This window comes from Diadema antillarum, unplaced genomic scaffold (genome assembly GCF_040938485.1).
Source record: "Diadema antillarum isolate AM-2024a unplaced genomic scaffold, OU_Dant_1.0 seq00000367_RagTag, whole genome shotgun sequence".
Lineage (NCBI taxonomy): Eukaryota > Metazoa > Echinodermata > Echinoidea > Diadematoida > Diadematidae > Diadema > Diadema antillarum.
In genome coordinates this window covers 786,544-806,077 of record NW_027271368.1, presented here as the reverse complement: position 1 = coordinate 806,077, position 19,534 = coordinate 786,544, and positions in this window count along the sequence as shown.

Sequence of the window (19,534 nt, the reverse complement as noted above, 5' to 3'; positions counted from 1 at the left end):
ATAAAGAGAATAAAGCAAAACACTTTGGAGCTACTGTCTGGGGCCCCGTGCAGGATGAAATATCTGACTTTGGTATTTTGATATCCGATGGATACTACTTCCATTGCAAAAGAAATTAGCCGTGACCCTTTTCGGCTGAATGAAACCAATATGTGTGTGTGTGTGTGTGTGTGTGTGTGTGTGTGTGTGTGTGTGTGTGTGTAGGGGGCACTTTGGGGCTACTGTCTGGGGCCCCGTACAGGATAAAATAACTGGCTTTAGTGCTTTGGATATCTCTGATGAGTACTACTTCCGATTGCAAAAGAAATTAGCTGTGACCCTTTTCAGCTGAATAAAATCAATGTGTGTGTGTGGGGGGGGGGGGGGGAGGGGGTAAGGGGGCAATTTGGGGCAACTGTCTGGGGCTACTGTCTGGGGCCCCATACAGGATAAAATAACTGGCTTTGGTATTTTGGATTTCTCTGATGGGTACTAATTCCATTGCAAAAGAAATTAGCCGTGACCCTGTTCAGCTGAATGAAACTATTGTGTGAGTATGTGTGTTTGGGGGGGGGGGGGGGGGGGGGGCACTTTGGGGCCACTGTGTGGGGCCCCGTACAGGACAAAATAACTGGCTTTGGTGTTTTGTATATGTCTCTGATGGGTACTACTTCCATTGCAAATGAAATTAGCCGTTACTCTAATCAGCTGAATAAAGTCAATGTGTGTGTGTGTGTGTGTGTGTGTGTGTGTGTGTGTTTGTACGTAGGGCTTATAGGGGGTGGGGCACTTTGGGGCTACTGTCTGGGGCCCCGTGCAGGATAAAATAGCTGGCTTTGGTGTTTTGGATATCTCTGACTGGTACTCCTTACATTGCAAAAGAAATTAGCCGTGACTCTTTTCAACTGAATAAAATCAATGTTTGTGTGTGTTTGTACGTAGGCCTATGGGGGGTGGGGCCCTTTGGGGCTACTGTCTGGGGCCCCGTACAGGATAAAATAGCTGGCTTTGGTGTTTTGGATATCTCTGATGGGAACTACTTCCATTGCAAAAGAAATTAGCCGTGACCCTTTTCAGCTGAATAACACCATATTTGTGGGGTCCTTTTGGGCTACTGTCTGGGGCCCCGTACAGGATAAAATAGCTGGCTTTGGTGTTTTGGATATCTCTGATGGGAACTACTTCAATTGCAAAAGAAATTAGCCGTGACTCTTTTCAACTGAATAAAATCAATGTTTGTGTGTGTTTGTACGTAGGCCTATGGGGGGGGGGGGGGTGGGGCCCTTTGGGGCTACTGTCTGGGGTCCCGTACAGGATAAAATAGCTGGCATTGGTGTTTTGGATATCTCTGATGGGAACTACTTCCATTGCAAAAGAAATTAGCCGTGACCCTTTTCAGCTGAATAACACCATATTTGTGGGGTCCTTTTGGGCTACTGTCTGGGGCCCCGTACAGGATAAAATAGCTGGCATTGCTGTTTTCATGATAAGTACACCCAAAGGAACAATATCCACCAACTTTTGTCCGTGACCCCCTTCGGCTGAATAAATCCATTTTTCGGGGTCCCTTTTTGTGGCCCCTAGGCTTACGGTACAGGATGTGACTTGCCAGCAATTCATTTTATTGACCCTTGGACACATCCTTATATTGATGAGACCATTAAAAAGTGTGACCCTTCTCAGCTGAATAAATCTTCTGGGCCCCCGGTCTAGTATGTGGTAAAAATAGGTCTAGGAAGCAACCTCGAATGGCGTGGAAGATAGTTGCCTGTACTGAAATCTCAAAGACTTCACTGGCTGAGCACCGACGTCAATCAACACACATCGAAGAACTACAAAAGTAGTATAATCTTTATTCCAGGACCCGACGTAGATTTCTTTTAACGAACAGATGAAGAAGTATTTTCTTATTCGCATTTTTGAAGGCGTTTTTATATAATCCTTTATATCATACTTAAAGTATTTATATACTTTATCCCAACTTCCATTAAACCAAAAAATGAAAAATGTAAACACAAGTGATTTCAGATTTGCAACTATAGACTACTCCAAAATTGCTGTCGAAGATAAACCCTTTAATATGTTAACGTCAATTCATTTAATGTTTTACATTAATTTTTACTCTTTTGGCATTACAAAATCATCATATAACTCCTATATTTATTATTTCTAAATTTTTCGAGATGCTTTATCATTTTAACATATTTATTTTTTTCTTCTTCTTATCAAATCAGTATTGAATTAGCTGCACAGTTTACCTAATGTAGCCTACTGGTAGCCTACAATTTCGAACGAAAAACACAGGAAGCCTAGTATATTTGCCAGTGGCTGAAGCATAGACGATTATTGCTCTCCGTTGAAGTTAAGCGTGAGTAAATAATTATACTGGTCAGAAGTTAAATGCCATGTGGACAGGTATCCAGGTGTAAAAGAGCGCATTAGTAAATATTAGAACTGTCTAGTATATACTCTCACAGCAGAAAAGAGATCTCCTTACTGCAGAGCTGCTCTATGTGCTGGCAACGGTGAATGTGTGTGCTTTGAATATCTTTTAGAAATCAAAAGCGCTTCAAAAATACAAAACATAAAAGACTTTTCTTCTTTTCTTGAAACAAGAAAATCTATACGTCGGTTCAGGAAATCCACTACTGACTATACTTTCTTGATGGAGAAAACCATGCTCACTTTACAATAAAAATGAAAGAAAATATTTTGTGTGTATCGTGCTTATTTTTTATTGTTTGTTTATTTGTTTGTTAATGTTTTTTGTTGCTTGTTCTTGTTGTTTTGCTTCACAGAAGTGGATGTTGAGACCCTATGCCAGAGGAACTGTTGGTTTCACATGCAGGTAACAATTTACAATGTGAAGCCTATTGATACTATCAAGAACTTTCTTTAGATAAGGCAGATTACTGCATTTTCCCCTTTTTTACATAGAAATAAGTGTATCGTCGATTTCTTTGATTTGTATGTACGAACACTTAAGATTGTTGTGATAATCATATATGAATGTCTTTTTTGTATTTATGTTGTTGTTGTCAGATACAAATGTTGTCATTTTCATGTATGATTTCCGTGGAAAATGCAGAAAAAAAATCGAACTGTATTATTAACTGAACACTGTACCAGACTGCCAAGTATGATACCGACTGCATATGCATGGTTGACGGAGGAAAAAGAATTAATCGCTTTTCAAATATCAAGATGGTGTGAAAAAGACAATAGAAAATAATTATGTGTGTTTATCTGCTCCTTGGGTCGAGGGGAGTCTTCAGGGGCGGATCCAGGAATTCCGTAAAGAGGGGGCGCGTTTACGAAATTAAAGAGGGGGCGCACGCACCCCTCCCCCATTTTTTTCTTTTTATTTCTTTTGTTTCAACAAAAAATAAAGGGGGGCGTGCGCCGGTTGCGGTCCTCCATGGATCCGCCCCTGGTCTTTGCACTTCCCGCCCACCTTGACCTTGCCATTCATTATGGCATGTAGAGCGGAATCTTCGCTCCCATCACCATTGTCCCCCTTGACGTCTCCCATGAAGCGAGACTTCTCTTTTCTTTTCCCTTCTAACAAATAAGTTCAGCAGGAAACAAAAGCATTCGCACATCAACTGTTTACATTTCTCATCATGATGCTTATGTAATGTCGTAATTTTATGTATACACCGTTTATATCTGCGAATGAATCCTCAACATTCTTCCTTGACACAATGCATGTTTACAGAATGATGGCATGAAAAAGACAAACAGAAAATAATGATGATATGTGTTTAACTGCATGCTCCTTGGAGGTGGTCTTTGTGCTTTGGCCTTGGTATCCATGCGGTATACAGTAGGATCTTCCCTCCATGTTAATATTTCTCATGAAGTGCGACTTTTCTTTTGTTTTCCCTGCTAAGAATAGGTTTAGCAGGAAACATAGTCGCACATACTATTTGCATTACCTTTTCTTAAACTGATCATTTAAAGGTATTGTTTACCATTTGGAGCAGTGATTTAAAAAGAAATATTCGAGTTATCACATTTTATTCATATGAAAATACCATATAAAAATTTTGCAATACAGTCTTATATGTTAGGAGATAGCACTATTTTTGTCAATAAACCATACCTGTATAGACGGTTTATTCTGGAAGCATTTTTTTATTCATTTATAGATATTGTTCCCATTTTGTATGTTTAGCATTATATTTATAACATTGATTATACTGATTAACATTTTTACATTGGTTGTTTCTATCCCTAATTCACATTTTAGAACTATTTTGAAGCACTAAAGATAAGTTTATGTTTCATCTGCAAATGGTGTCGGAATAATAACAATGAAAAAGAAATGTTCACTGTTTACCTGCGAATGAATTACCAATAATTTTTCAACACAATGGGCCTACATCTTATTATTTACAGATAACATGAAAAAAAGACAATAGAAAATAATTTTGCCTACTCCTTGGAGGGGGGTCTTTGTACTTCCCGCCCACCTCGAACTTGCTATCAAGGAGTATAGAAGCGCTTGCCTCGTAGCTTCATAAAGGGAGCTCTAGAGGGAGATCTTCCCTCCCCATATTATAGTCAACCTCACATCCCCGTCACACAGTCGCCTATACGTTGAGTTACGTCCCTCGCCGCGGATAGATCACAATATTCTAAGTGGACGCATGGCAGCACGGACGCAGGCATCGGCAGGGTTGTAAGTAGACGTTATTAGTATTCGTAATTGATCCGTTTTATAGTGAAACGCAAAATTATGGCGCCAAGCCCTCAAAATTGGCAGGGAGTCGCCGTGGATGAAGACTTCATTTCATTTTTCATTTTTATTTCATTTCCGGCCAAAGCATATAATTTGACAATTTCATGTAAACAAATTAAGTACAATGTTGTTGTTGTTGTCCATTTTCCATCTGTGAAGATGGCTGGATAGCCCATATTCAGCTACACTAAGCTGGTCTTCCATGGGGTCCAGTTGGATGTGGGGTGGGACCACTTCACCGGGTTAGACACCCTGCTCTTTGCGATGAATGAATGAAGCGGGATCTTTTACGTGCATGAGCTATTACATTTCCAAATGAAATTTAGATACACGTCATTTTGTTTACATGAATCAATAAACATACTAGTTGAAGAAATACATGGGCAAAATGTGACTGAATCATAAGAAAGAAAAGGTCGGAAATGGAAGGGACTGCTAAAAAGCCAAGCTTGTAGAATGCAGTCCCCTCGTGAGTCGTGAAGATTATCGTAATAATGCAACAAGACAATTTGACATAGTCCTCGGGAAACACAACGTAAAACGAGTACGCACACAAAACGCACACACAGACAAAAACAAAAACTTACGCAAGTAACAGTAACGTAATTATCCGTTACTGAACGCAACAGGTCATACAGCCCACGTGTTTTGCATACAGCCCATGAGTTTGACACTAAACAAACAAGGCCCACAAGACCGACACAGTTAGCCTCGCGCGTTGCCCTGTCGAGCCCATCCGCATGGACTGTTTTACCTATATGTTGTGTCGAACTCATGACTCATGGGCCTTCGAATTCATAATATGGGCTGTATGACTCATGGGTCTTATTTGCCTATAGTATCGAATTAATTATGTGGGCTGTATGACTCATGGATCTTCTTTCAATGGTGAACTCGTGGGCTATGACTCGCGGGTGTTGATCTCGTGGGATGACCCAGAACTATCTGTATAGCTTGATGGACGCAGATTATTCGGGAAAATTTTAATATACCTCCGGGAACGAAGGGATCCGTATACATAGGAGTCCGCAGGAAACGATGGAAACATTTTTTTTTTTTTTTAATCGCAACGCCGGACGCTTACAGAGTATTATGTGACTGGGGCATGTGACATGTATTTCTCATAATCGGAAGCGCAACTTTTGTTTTCCCCACTAGCAAATAAGTTTATGTAGGAAACATAGAAACATTCGTACATACTGTTTACAGTAGGGCTGCCTACTCATCACGATGGTGTTAATATCTGGATTTTTATATGTACATCAATACCATTAGCTTTTCAACACAGATATATACCGTTTGTATTAAAGAGGAAATCAAGTGCAAATATAAGTTAGTCTGATAAAAAGAGTTACATTCTATGAGTTCAGCGGCAAAAATTTGACTGAAATCGAATGAAAATAAGGAAGTAATGAAGTTTTGAAGTTTTGATAATTTCTTCCAAACATGTCAAACAGTTCTTGTACAATGGGTATATTGAGTATGCAAATAAGTGAGCTAACCATATCATCGTACCCTAATAATTTTCCATTGATCGTGTAAAAAAAAAAGAAGACGAAAATTCAATGTTTCTGTCATTGAAATCTGAAACACGACGTTATTCCTGGTTGAATGATTTCAGAATATCACTTAGATATATGAGGATTTGAGCCTCGGACATAATAGTGCTTGAATGAAAAACTAGAAATTTCAAAATTTTATGTACAAACTGTATGGCAAGTTGTGAGCTGAGGGAATGACACGGATTCTTACTTTGTCATTTGCATGTTTATAAATACTGACTATACATTCAAGAACTGTTTCCTGAAAAATTAGCGAAACTTCAAAATGTCATAACTTCCTTACTTGTCATCCGATTAAGATCAAATTTATACTGTTGAACTCGTAATAGTTTACTCTTTCTTATCAGACTAACTTATATTTGGACTGGATTTTCCCTTTAAATGGGGTATCTCACTGAGCGACGAACGATAACGAACGTATAGCGAATTCATCGAATCTTAAGTTTCGTCAGGGTTTGTAAACACTTGCAATCAAATTTGTCAACAGTTGCAATCAAATTCCCAGACAGTTTTCATTTTCGCAAACAATTTCCTTGTCGCAAAGAATTTTGAACATATTCAAAATTTCTAACGACAAATTGCGAAACGGAAAACTGTTTGTGGCAATGAAAACTGTTTGTGATCTTGATTGCAACTGTTATTGAATTTGATTGCAACTTTTTTTTCGAAACCTGGGCGAAATAATCGCTTTACGTTCGCATACATTCGCCTCTTAGTGAGATACCCCCTTTAACAATAATTTACATGTTCAGTTTTCACAGCTGGGGGATGCAGGGCCATGGTATAGGGGCAGGGGTCAATGATACCCCCCCCCCCCCCCCACGCATGGCATTTCCCGTCTGCAATGCGCGAAAATATTATTTTCATGTAACAGTATATTATGCATGGAGACTCAATGAGTGAAAACATTTTTTTTTTTTAAGTAAGATGTTATTCAGAAGGGTGACGGTTCTGGGGTGTGTTTCTTCAATTTGTCTCTCTGGGTATTTGTTCAATGTTCATCGTGTCACTGCCGGCAACCACGTGGTAGTGTTGCTGCCCGGAAAGCAGAAGATGACATGCAGGTTCGAGTCCCACTGGTTCCTTTTTTCCGACATGTTTGTTAATTTACAGATCAGCAGTTGCGATTTAAACAAATTTACTTTACTGAAGTTAATAACTCCAGAAAATTACCATACATACTCACATGGAATGTTATAAAAGAATCTGCACATCCTCTCTTTTGCTGTCCTTTTTTTTTCTTTTTCCATGAACGCATGAATGATAATACTGTAAGCGCTTTTGTGGACGTTTTCACCTTTAATACATTCACTTTCTTACTTTGTAAGTTTCAGTCATTATCTTACCTTGCCTGAGAATATAGCAGGGGTGGATCCAGAAATTCTGTAAAGGGGGGGGGGGCGCAACTAATATTTCTGGTGCCACTTCCGGGTTTCATTTCATTTCTTTTCTTTTTATTTCTTTTGTTTTTAACAAAAAATAAAGGGACACGTGCGCCGGTTGTGCCCCCTCTGGATCCGCCACTGTACTAGTGCACATTTTGATTCATCTTTTCATATTTTTTCCTCTCTAACATGGTGTGCACATAAATCAAACGTGATGTTTTGTGCCGATTACTGAGTATTAATCAGAGTATGCCATATAATATCATGCAACATTCCACACCATCGGGTCGAAGATGCAGGCATGCAGATCCTGGATACGCATACCCATGACTTCCAATGGTGAATGAATGTTTGGAATGTATTTGCAATAGGCCTATCAAAAGCTTCAATAACTTTATATGTGGCACTAGCCCAGGGTAATTCGACACCTGCCGCGTATTTTCCGTTGTCAGTCCATGATTCATAATGTTTTCATAATTTTACCTTCTTGCGTCGCTCTATTGCAGTTTATTGCAGCCATGGTGTTCTATAATGCGTATTTAAAGGACAAGTTCACCTTCATAAACATAAGGATTGAGAGAATATATCACATCATTGAAAGTTTGAGGAAAATCAGACAATCCGTTCAAAAGTTATGATTTTTTGAAGTTTTTGTGCAGTACCCGCTGGATGAGAAGACTACTGCAGTGTATGAATAACTTAGATGTCACATGCGTACAACAATATAAGGAAAATATAAAGAGAATTTCACAAAATTCCATCTTTTGAAAAAAGTACACATTCCCCTGACTCGTTACCGATACATGTTATGGGTAATATTATTCCCCCTGCCCTTAGAAAGAGGCAAGTCAATTGCTCTTTTATTATGCGAAAAAAGTGAAAATCTGTTGAATTTTCTTTTATATTTTCTTTATACTGTTGTACGCATATGACTCACAAGCTGTAGTAGTCTCCTCATCCAGCAGTTCCAACACAAAAATTTTAAAAATTCATAACTTTTGCATCGATTGTCCAATTTTCCTCAAACTTTCACTGATGTGTTCTACTAATATTGTTGCATTTTCTCAATCCTTATGTTTATGAAGGTGAACTTGTCCTTTAAGCTCTTCTGACGTTTTCAAGCAGCCGTTGAGTATCTTGTCGCGCTTACTCAGGAAGGTAACCGTTATTTTTGATATTTTATTGCTCATGTTTTTTGTTGATTGTATTGTTGAAATCATGCTATACGCTCATAATGATAAGATGATTAATCCTGTGAGAATAAACAAAAGCAATGAGTAACTGCAACAGTGTCACATCACTTATCCGCAATAAAGACGGAGAAATGGACTTGATCTTCTTGATGCATTTAAAATAATGTGCAACCTTATTGCTACTTTGTTCGAAGCCAATGAAAGTATAAAATCAGAATTAACTGCGGGTTATCGTGCAAGATCCCAAAAAGTAACCTGCAGAAATACGTGTTTATATTCATTCGAACAACCTGTATTATGTCAGCTGCAATCAGGATACGCAACCATGAAATTATGGAAAGACCCAGTCGCCTTGTTCGACTAATTTCTGCCTTAAAGGACAAATTCACCCTCACATAGCTTATGTGAATTGAGAGAATGCAGTAATATTGACAAAGCACATATTATAAGTGAAAGTTTGAGAAAAAGATTATGGATTTTGTGGTTTATGTATATATACAGTCATTGCTGGATGAGAAGACTATAGCTGTATACAGCTATGTGATGTTTTGAAAATGCTTTTGAAGAAGCTTTGAAGATGTTTTGTGAAAGAAATTCACATTCTTTGAATGCATTTGTACAAAGATACGATAATGCATTTTGAACGGGTGTCCAGCCACTGTGGCACCATGGACAATGAGATAGTAGATAAAGCGGCAAAAACAGCTCTATACAAGAAAAAAAAATGTTGGAATCAATAATGCTTTTATGGACTCCATAAGATTGAAATTAAGCATGCACATCTTACATGGTCGTCAATGAAGAAGTAGCAAAAAAAAACAAACAAACAAACAAACAAACAACGAAAGAAACACAGCCCCCCTTTAAAGAAGTACAAAAGATTTTTTTTTTTGGAAAATTTGAATGCAGATCAAATAACCGGGATGAAAAAAAAAAAAATCACCAAATCAGTATGGGCAATATTGGACTGAATTATATGACAAGTGAAAAGTCAATTTGCATGAAACAGGCAACTGCCCCGCACTGTCTGGAAAAAGAAAACCTTTATAGTCACTACCTATATATAATATTGCCCGGAATATCTGATAGAGAGGGCCACGTTGATTGCAGACATTGGAGGCAAAAATCAGTAGTATATACGGGATGTAAGAAAAATATTATCCAGGGTAAATGATAACCATTTGAAGGCATTGGTTCTATGTGAAGAGAACTAGTGGATTTACCAAAGGGCGTAAGCCTGCTATAGGCCTATATGTAGATCCTGGTCAGTAAAGTTTTGCCTGATGTAGATTTGCACACTGCACAACCAATATTTGCTTACTTTATCGATTATAATTATATAATGTGAAATTATTATTATTTGTAAATTAGGCCTATGTCTATTTTTGACACGTAGGCCTATGCGTGAAATATAGAACGTACTCTCCTCTTTCAGAAGGCAGGGGAATGATATTACCCTTCAGTGACAAGCGGATCAGATCGATGGAATGTGTTATACTTCCTCCCCCCCCCCCCAATAAAAAAAGGAGAGAATTTTGTGAAATTCTCAGCCTGACGTGTTCTTATGGCCTATAGGGCCTATTGCTGCCTAATGGCCTGTGAGTTGTGCCTATTGTTGGTTCATGCACCTGCCTCATCAATTGAATCTGCCTGCACTGTACACATCCAGATCCATCTTCTCATTAAAATACAGAAAATTCATCATATTTTTACTTTTCTAGCATATTGAAAGAATATTATAGTCTTATACCTCCTACTGCAGAAAGCAGGAGATTGATATAACCATATTGACATTTCAAATATGCCAGTAACAAGTCCAGGGAATGTGTAGGCCTGCTTTTATAGGGCCTATTTTGTGGAATTTTGTTTAAAAATATTTTCTTTACATCGAAGGCCTACGTATAGTGCATTATACATGACGTCATGATCTGTAGCAGTTTTCTGATCCAGCGGTCTCATCACCAAATGTCAAAAATGCATTACTTAAATTTTGAACAGATCGTCCGATCCTTTGATATAGGCCTATAGGCCCTTATTGCTGCATTCAGTCAATCCACATAGTGTATGTTTGGGTTTCATTTCCATAGGTAGGAATTCTCTAAGTTAATTGCTAGGTAAGGCAAGCCTCCGGTGATATGCAGGGCCGGCGGAGCGTTTTCAAAGGGGGGGGGGGGGGGGGGGGGGGGGGGCACACTTCCGGGTTTCATGAGCTAACAAGCAAAAAAAAAAAGTCCTCAGCTCATCTTTCTCCTTCCACTTCCGGGTTTCTTCAGCTAATAAGCACAAAAAGAAAAACAAAAAGGTCTTCACCTCATCTTCATCCTTCCACTTCCGGGTTTCTTCAACTGACAAGCAAAAGCAAAAAAAAAAAAAAAAGAAAAAAAGAAGACTATATCTATTTCTTTCTAGTGCCACTTACCCGCTTCCGGGTTAAAAAAAAAAAAAAGTGGGGGCCCAAAGTGCTGACATCTAACCCAGCTAACATTTTTGACGTTTTCCGAACGTTCTTGAAACGTTCCAAGTTCGTTATTTGGACGTTTGTCAAAACGTTTTCAGAAAGTCTTTTTGTGGAAGGTTTTCGACGTCCAGAAAACCTTTGAAAACCGTCTAGAACGTTCAAAAAAAGTTTTAAGAACGTCTAAAAAGTCTTATGACCCGTTCCAAAACGTTTAGAGAACCTTTCATATCCGTCTAGAACGTCCAGAAAACCTTTTAAGAACGTCTAATGTTTATTTTTTATTGGGTATCTAAAAAAAAATTACAGTTATGAGATTATACAGGCACAATCTGGGATTAATGTACCCTAATCCTAATCCTATCCAATCCTAACCTGTTCCTAATGTCCTACCACCTATAGGACCTATACTACATCCAATTCCCAATATTGATGAAGACACATTCTTTTATATACCAGTAAAGTGTTGTAATGCATGAAGACATGGTAACTAAAATTAGATCACACACACCTTAGGCCTATTAAAAAATACGGCCTCTTCATAACACAATTTGAAATTGTGAATAACTGAACAATAACGTAGGTAAGTTTATTTTTAACACAGAAAGTTTGAACCCAGCATAGATTTTTAGATTTCAATGTCTTTTATTATTTCCACTAGTTTTCAAATCTTATATTTTCTTATTTGAATATTCATAAAGAAGATCCGAATGAATATACATGATAAAGAAACCAATGACGAACACGTAGCAGACCAATGACGTTTTTTAAAACGTTCATTAAAGACGGAGTCGACGGAGCAGACCTAATAAAAACGTTTTGTGGACGTTTATAAAGGACGGAGACGTAGCAGACATAGGGTGCCTAATAAGAACGTTTTGTAACGTCCATTGACGTTTTTAAAACGTTTTCCAAAAAAACGTGTGCTTTGCGGTAAATGCTATGTGACTAACGTCCCAACTTTGACGTTGTATAGTACGTTTTAAAAACGTCCATTTTATACGAAGACGTACGGAACCTAAAAAAAAAAAAAAGAAGAAGAAAAAAAAAAACGTTTAGGAAACCTTCTGAAAACATATGTGTCTGTTGGGAATGTATTCCTTTGTATGGTGCAAAAAGAAAAGAAAAAAAATGGGGAGGGGCCCCTCCCCCTCTCCCCTCCCCCCTCCCCTCGGCGCCGCCGGCCCATGATATGGTTGTTCATAATGGCAACTTTTTATGTAAACAAAGCATAATCTGAATACTGAGTACATTACAGAAACGATGGTACGTGGGCGGGCGCCCCGATGCATTCATAGAACCCAGTTCCGTATCCGGGCACTTACCCCCTGGGCAACTACCCTCCGGATAACTACCACCCGGATAATTACCCCCAGGTCTATTCCCCCTTAGGGCAACTACCCCCCGGACAACTACCCTCCCAGGGCAATCACCCTCCAGGGCCATTACCCCCTAGGAAAACTACCACCCGGTCATCTACCCTCCTAGGGCAACTACCCCCAAGGGCAATTACCCCTAGGACATCTACCCCCCGGATAACTACCCCCTGGGTAACTACCCCCTGGATGACTACCCCCCGGATAACTACCCCCCAGATAACTACCACCCGGATAACTACCCCCTGGATAACTACCCCCCGGATAACTACCCCCTGGATAACTACCCCCTGGGTAACTACCCCCGGATAACTACCCCCCGGATAACTACCCCCCGGATAACTACCCCCCGGATAACTACCCCCCGGATAACTACCCCCAGGATAACTACCACCCGGATAATTACTCCCCGGATAACTACCCCTAGGATAACTACCACCCGGATTACTACCCCCCCCCCGCCCCCTCCTGATACTTACCTACTGGACAACTCTCCCTCCCCGCCCCCCGAAAGTTACCACCCGTCGTATATTTTCCATAAGTTCATAACACCATATCAGAAGATGCACCTTTCTCTTACACTGTCATCACTCTTTTGGCTTGTCATTTATTTTCTACCGTTATAACACATGATAGACGATAAACATAAGAAAAGGAGAGTTGATTTCACAGCAATTCATATTCCCTTAACATTAGCGAGGGACTCTTCGATATAAAGCCATAATTTCTGATAGGATCCGGGCACGGTTTTAATGAAAGTTATCAGTCCTGACAAGCTGTCAGTTCCACACAATTACCAATCGTTGTATAGGTCGATCAAAGCAGGTCCATGGTAACAAGTCAGTGACTCGAGCTTATCAATCAAGCAGAACCCATGGTTTTATTGAAATTATTAGATACTAACAAGATGTCATAACTGGCAACTTTTATCAAAAGGTGCCCTAATCTGTCATGAGAGTAAAATTACAGCTTGTTTTACATACAAGTAGAATTGTGCTAGTTTTCAAATTAAATGTTCTCGACACTTTAAGAGGAAATCCAGTTCAAATATAAGTTAGTCTCATTAGAAAGAGTAAAATATTACGAGTTTAACGGTATTTTTTTTTTTTTTTTTACAAAACACCCCTAGTTGTTAACGAAGTCTTTTGTCCTGCACCCTCTTTTTGAATAGATCTAGGGAGAGTTGTAGTTGACAGAATCCTTTTTACATTATAGGGCTGCTCTGTTTTATCCCGGCCATTTCAAGAGTATTTTTTTTTTCTCAAAAAATTGAATCCTTCTTGGAATAACATGCTCTTTAATATTTCGTAAGGGGTTTCTAATCATCTCACCCAAAAGATGTTTAAAACCTGAAGTTAGGTCTCGACCAAAACCAGACGATATGAAAAAATGTTGGGTTTTTTTTTTCAATTCAAATAGTTAATGTGTTCGAAAATAACAATGAGAGACGTAATTTTCTGGGGGAGAGTTATTGTAAGAGGGGTGATTGTTTGGAGCCTAATTTTAATAAGGAGTAATTGTCAAGGGAGGTAATGTTCTGCAGTGATCATACCAAGGAGGTGACAATCTCTTCCCACATCCTTGATATACTAGTTGTTAATATGCCCAATAATGCAGTAGGGCAATTCTGAAATGAGCGTTAACGGTATAACAGTAAAATAGTTACAAAATTGATGAAACAATGCAAAGAAAGCAAATTAAGACAGAGACGAAGTACACAAATAAAGATACAGTGCACTCCCGTTACAACGAACACGGTTATAACGAAATTTCGTTATAACGAAGCAAAACTTCTGGTCCCAAAATTATCGCCATTAAAGTCTATGGTACAAAATTCGCTTATAACGAAGACGGTTATAACAAAATTTTCGTTATCACGAAGTCTTTTCTGAGCGCCACTGACAAAGAAAAACAAAAGAAATGCGCTCCGTTATAACGAAATGCGGATCGCATTCGAAAATGCGTAGCGGAACAAGCATTATTAAAGCGTCTCTGCATGAGCGAACGCATCATTAAATGTTCACTCCGTGTATCACGCACAGTTTCCGAGGGGCTTGCGTTGTTGTAATAAAATAATTTGAATTCAGATAAGGTTTGTTTCATAGTTCCGAAGTCCTTTAATACAAAACACACAGATTCTGATACAACTAAATGTCCGTTAGTTCGGAAATGAAAGAGGGTTTGTTATTAAGCACATTTTGGCGTTATTCCAAAGGTTCGTTAATTCGATAATAAAATATGGTCCTTATTCTTATTCTTATACGGTTCGTTAGTCCGAAAATGATAGGAATTCAAAACGTTCGTTAATCGGAACATTACAGAAAGTATCGTTAATCCATGGTGGAAAAAGGAGAGTACACTAACAAAACTTAAGAATTGCAATCTTTATAATCGTCTTAAGATAAATAAATCTTCGAAATAACTAACCTTTCTCATCTTTTTTTTCATTAACAAAATTTCTTCGGAATAACGAACCTTATTTCATTTTCGGATGAAAAAGCCTTCGGAACAACGGACTTTCTGACTAGTGAACCTTTTTCTTTCTTTTTTTTGATTTATAAACCTTCAGAATGACGAACCTCATTTCATTTTCAGATCAACGAACCTTCGGAAAATGAACAATATATTATTTTGATCTAGATTATGAACTTTCGGAATGATGATTCTGCGGAAATGCGAACCTTCACATAAACAAACCATCGGAATCCCGGGAATGGCGAAACTTCGGAATAAGGAGTCTTCGGAGTAACGTACTTTAGTAAGAAAAGAACCTTTGGAATAGCGAACTGTAACCAAATCCTACACCGTCATTTTCTACACATGTGTGACAACACAAACAACTTTATGCTCTTTTTAAAATGTAATATTTAAACGAAATTAAAAAGATATTCTCCCATTTCACATAGCTTTCCAGCGTATGATGAGGATTCAACAAACAAAATTTTTTTATGCGTGGTTTCCTTCTTTTCGTTATACATTGCATATTATATTTGTTCGGTTACAACGAAATTTCGTTAAAACGAAAAAAAAAAAAACTGCCGGTCCTGAGCATTTCGTTTTAACGGGAGTGCACTGCACATGAACACACACGAGATAAATCCCTTGTAATGAGAGAAAGAGGAAAGGTGAGTTATGAATGACAGGAATAGACTACCTTCACAGTGGACAGAGAAAAGCGAGAGGGAAGAGGAAGATGATGGGTCAAAACCAGGGCACGTGAGGCATGAGATATAAGCTCCTCAAAATAAAGAAATGTTACATGGAGTTGTGGTAAACGATAGACAATTGTGGTAAAAAAATATTGCAAAAAGTTTAACTCATTCTGAAGTGTAACATTTCTTCAAAATGTCTTTAGTTCAATGGTAAAGGCATTCAAACTTAAAACTTCTTTTATACTATACTATCAAGAGAAATCCGAAATTTCGGAACAGTAAAAGAAAATACAGATTTAGCGAAAATAGTTTGGTTAAAGGCATTGACATTTACTGGATTACCGGGTAGGATATGAAGGGACAGCTTCGTTTTTTATGAACATAGAGTCAAAATACAGAGGGAGAAATTAAGCTTTTACATAAATTGTCCTAAGTGCAAACGATACAAATCGTAAATCTTTAAGATGTTGTTTTCATAAAATGATGTATCAGTATGGCATCTCCGTGATTCCTGGCAAATAATACAAAGAACTTCGTTTCCTGTAGTAATGATATTCTTTTTTATTAAAGGTAAGATGGGGGGGGGGGGGGGCAATGACCCGGGAGGTAGTTACCCAGGGGGTAATTGGCGTGGTGCACTGTCCTGGGGTAATTTTCGTCTTGATAGTTATAGGGGAGGGGGAGTTGTAGGCTTGCTTATCCGGGGTAATCATCCTCGGGAAGTTATCGGAGGGTGTAGTTATCGGGTGGAAGTTATCTGGGGTCTAGTTATCGGAGGAGGGGGTAATTAACCTGGGGATAATTATCCTGGTGGTAATTATCGGGGGGGGGGGTAGTTATCCGGAGGGTAATTATCCGGGGGGGGGGGGGGGGGGTGATTATCCGGGGGGTAATTATCCGGGGGGTAATTATTCGAGGGGTAATTATCCGGGGGCTAGTTATCCGGGGGGGGGGGGAGTTATCCGGGGGGTAGTTATCCTGGGGGTAGTTACCCAGGGGGTAGTTCTCCGGGGGGTAGTTACCCAGGGGGTAGTTCTCCGGGGGGTAGTTATCCAGGGGGTAGTTCTCCGGGGGGTAGTTATCCAGGGGGTAGTTATCCGGGTGGTAGTTATCCAGGGGGTAGTTATCCGAGGGGGTAGTTATCCAGGGGTAGTTATCCGAGGGGTAGTTATCCAGGGGGTAGTTTTCCTAAGGGGGAATTGCCCTGGGGGGTGATTGCCCTTGGAGGGTAGTTGTCCGGGGGGTAGTTGTCCTAGGGGGTAATTACCCTGGAGGGTAATTGCCCTTGGAGGGTAGTTGTCCGGGGGGTAGTTGCCCTAGGGGGGAATTGTCCTGGGGGGTAATTGTCCGGGTGGTAGTTATCCGGAGGGTGGTTCTCCAGGGGGTACTGTTCCTAGAACCATACGGAGTTCTTTTGGTGCCACGCCCCTCCGTATAGCCTGATCCTATTTGGCATACAATTCTAATTCGTATGAAACTCATAAATAACGGTATAAATTCAGTTGAAATCAAATGAATCATATAGATTCCCTGTATCACGTTATCTTTTTGTTGTCGTCGTTTTTTTGCCAAGGATTGTAACCACAGCTGACCACCGTTTGATCCGTCAGAACTTGATAGATCATAGCGGTGGGCATCCTGTGTAACGGTTAGCGGTCAAGCAAGTAAAGCTTTGTATGCAAACCAAAGAGCGTAGATGCAAACCGTGGCCGGTTAGTGACGGCACGATTGCGACCACAGCCATGGACTACAGCACGAGCTGGCTAGCAGCCAACTGCGAAACACAGGCGAGTGCCCCGGGTTAGCAAGCTGCAATACGACAAGGCCAGGGAACAAGACCAGTGCAAGAGGAATGGGGTTCTGAACTGGAGACAGACTCATGATCTAGATCTTCGAGAGGAAATAGAGCCTGACATTGAGATCATCGGAGACTAACCCCGGGGCGCTCCCTGTACACAGATACACTGTATCAGAGTACGGTACTGTGGGACAGCGTTGCCAGGTCCCCACAGAGCAAAATCACCAAAAAGCACGTGAAAAATCACCAAAGCCATAAAAAAATCACCAAATTTGGTAAAGCGTAGGTAAAGCTTCAATTTCAAGACAAAATGATGTCCATTGTCAATAAACCTTTATCAAACACTCTGCGCGCGTCTCGGTGCAATTTACGGCGTGCCGTAGTCACACACACTTAATGCAAAATTTGTACGATATGTGTATGGATATATGAGTGTTTATGTGTGGTCAGTGGTGGTGAGTGACAAAAAGGGGCACATGTTATGTTTCTACAGGAAATAAGGGTAAAACTTTGGGCAAGATGCATTTTTGTTTTCAATTAGTGTGATTATTTTTCTTTGGTCTCAAAATCACCAAAAAATTACCAAAAATCACCAAATTTTGATTTGGTTACCAGGCTAAAATTTTGTCACCAAACAACTTCAAAAATCACCAAATTTCACCCTTTTTGGTTACCGAAGTCACCATCTGGCAACACTGCTGTGGGATCGGGAGCGTTGAGGCTGGTCGCAGTTTATAGTCGGAGACCAGTTAAACACTGTGAGTAGTGTGCATGAATGTGATAGACCAGCAGTGAAGTGAGACGAGACAGAGTCAGACTGTTCACTGACCTCAGTCGACTTTCCGGTCTAAATTGTCTAGTCTAACTGTCATACGTGTTAATTAACTTGAGTTGTATAGATCTACTAGTATTAATTTTATTCGCGATTCGTGCTTGATATTGTTGGACCACGCGACTACGGTAGTAGCAATTTCTAGCATTGTGTCAGATGTGGCTGTATCAGTGATCAGCACCAGTTGGCAGTAAGTAGTGTAGAGCACTAACCTTTCTTCTTCTTCTTCTTTTTCCTAAGTTGAGTTAGGTGGTTCCACAGGCAGATGGTGTCTGGGAAGAACGTCCCTCTTAGTCTTAGGAGTGAAGTGCGGGTTCTAGGGATGACAAACCTCTTGTTGTGTCCTCTAGTTTGAGTGTTGAGGGGAAGCTGATCGTCAGGGATGTCCTTATCAATGAGGTTGTTGGCAATGCGGAACATCATGATGGTTTTGGCCATGGCTCTCCGGTGTTTGAGAAAGTCCCAATTCAGCTGCTCAAACACGGTGGTGACACTGCTTTCTCGTGAGTAGTTATTTGTGACAAAGCGGGTGGCATTGTGTGTTGGACAGATTCAACCTTCGTTATGTTCCTCTTTGTGTGAGGATCCCAAACGCAGCTGGCGTACTCCATGATTGGTCGGACAAGCATGTTGTAACATGCTGTCTTGATGTCAGATGGGCACTTGCTCAGGTTAAACAAAGGAATGAGATTCTTTGGCTTCCTAAAGTCTTTAGGAAGCCAAAGGATCTCATTCCTTTGTTTACAGAAAGGTGTATCTATATGATTACAATTAGACCTGTATCAGACTACTTAACAGAGCAGAGAGGTGGAAATATTGTTAAATGAAAGAAAGATTATTCAGAGAGTGAAGGTTCAGGTGTGAGTTTCTTCAATCTGTCTCCCTCTACAAATTAAATTTGTTAAGATCGCATTGCTCGGCTGATCTGTAAATTACCAAACATGTCGGAAAAAAGGAACCAGTGGCAGTGCATGGGACTCGGACAGGTCTGTCATCTGCTGCTTTCCAGGCAGCAACACTGATTGTTGTTACATGTGTTAATATGTAGCTTGCAAAAA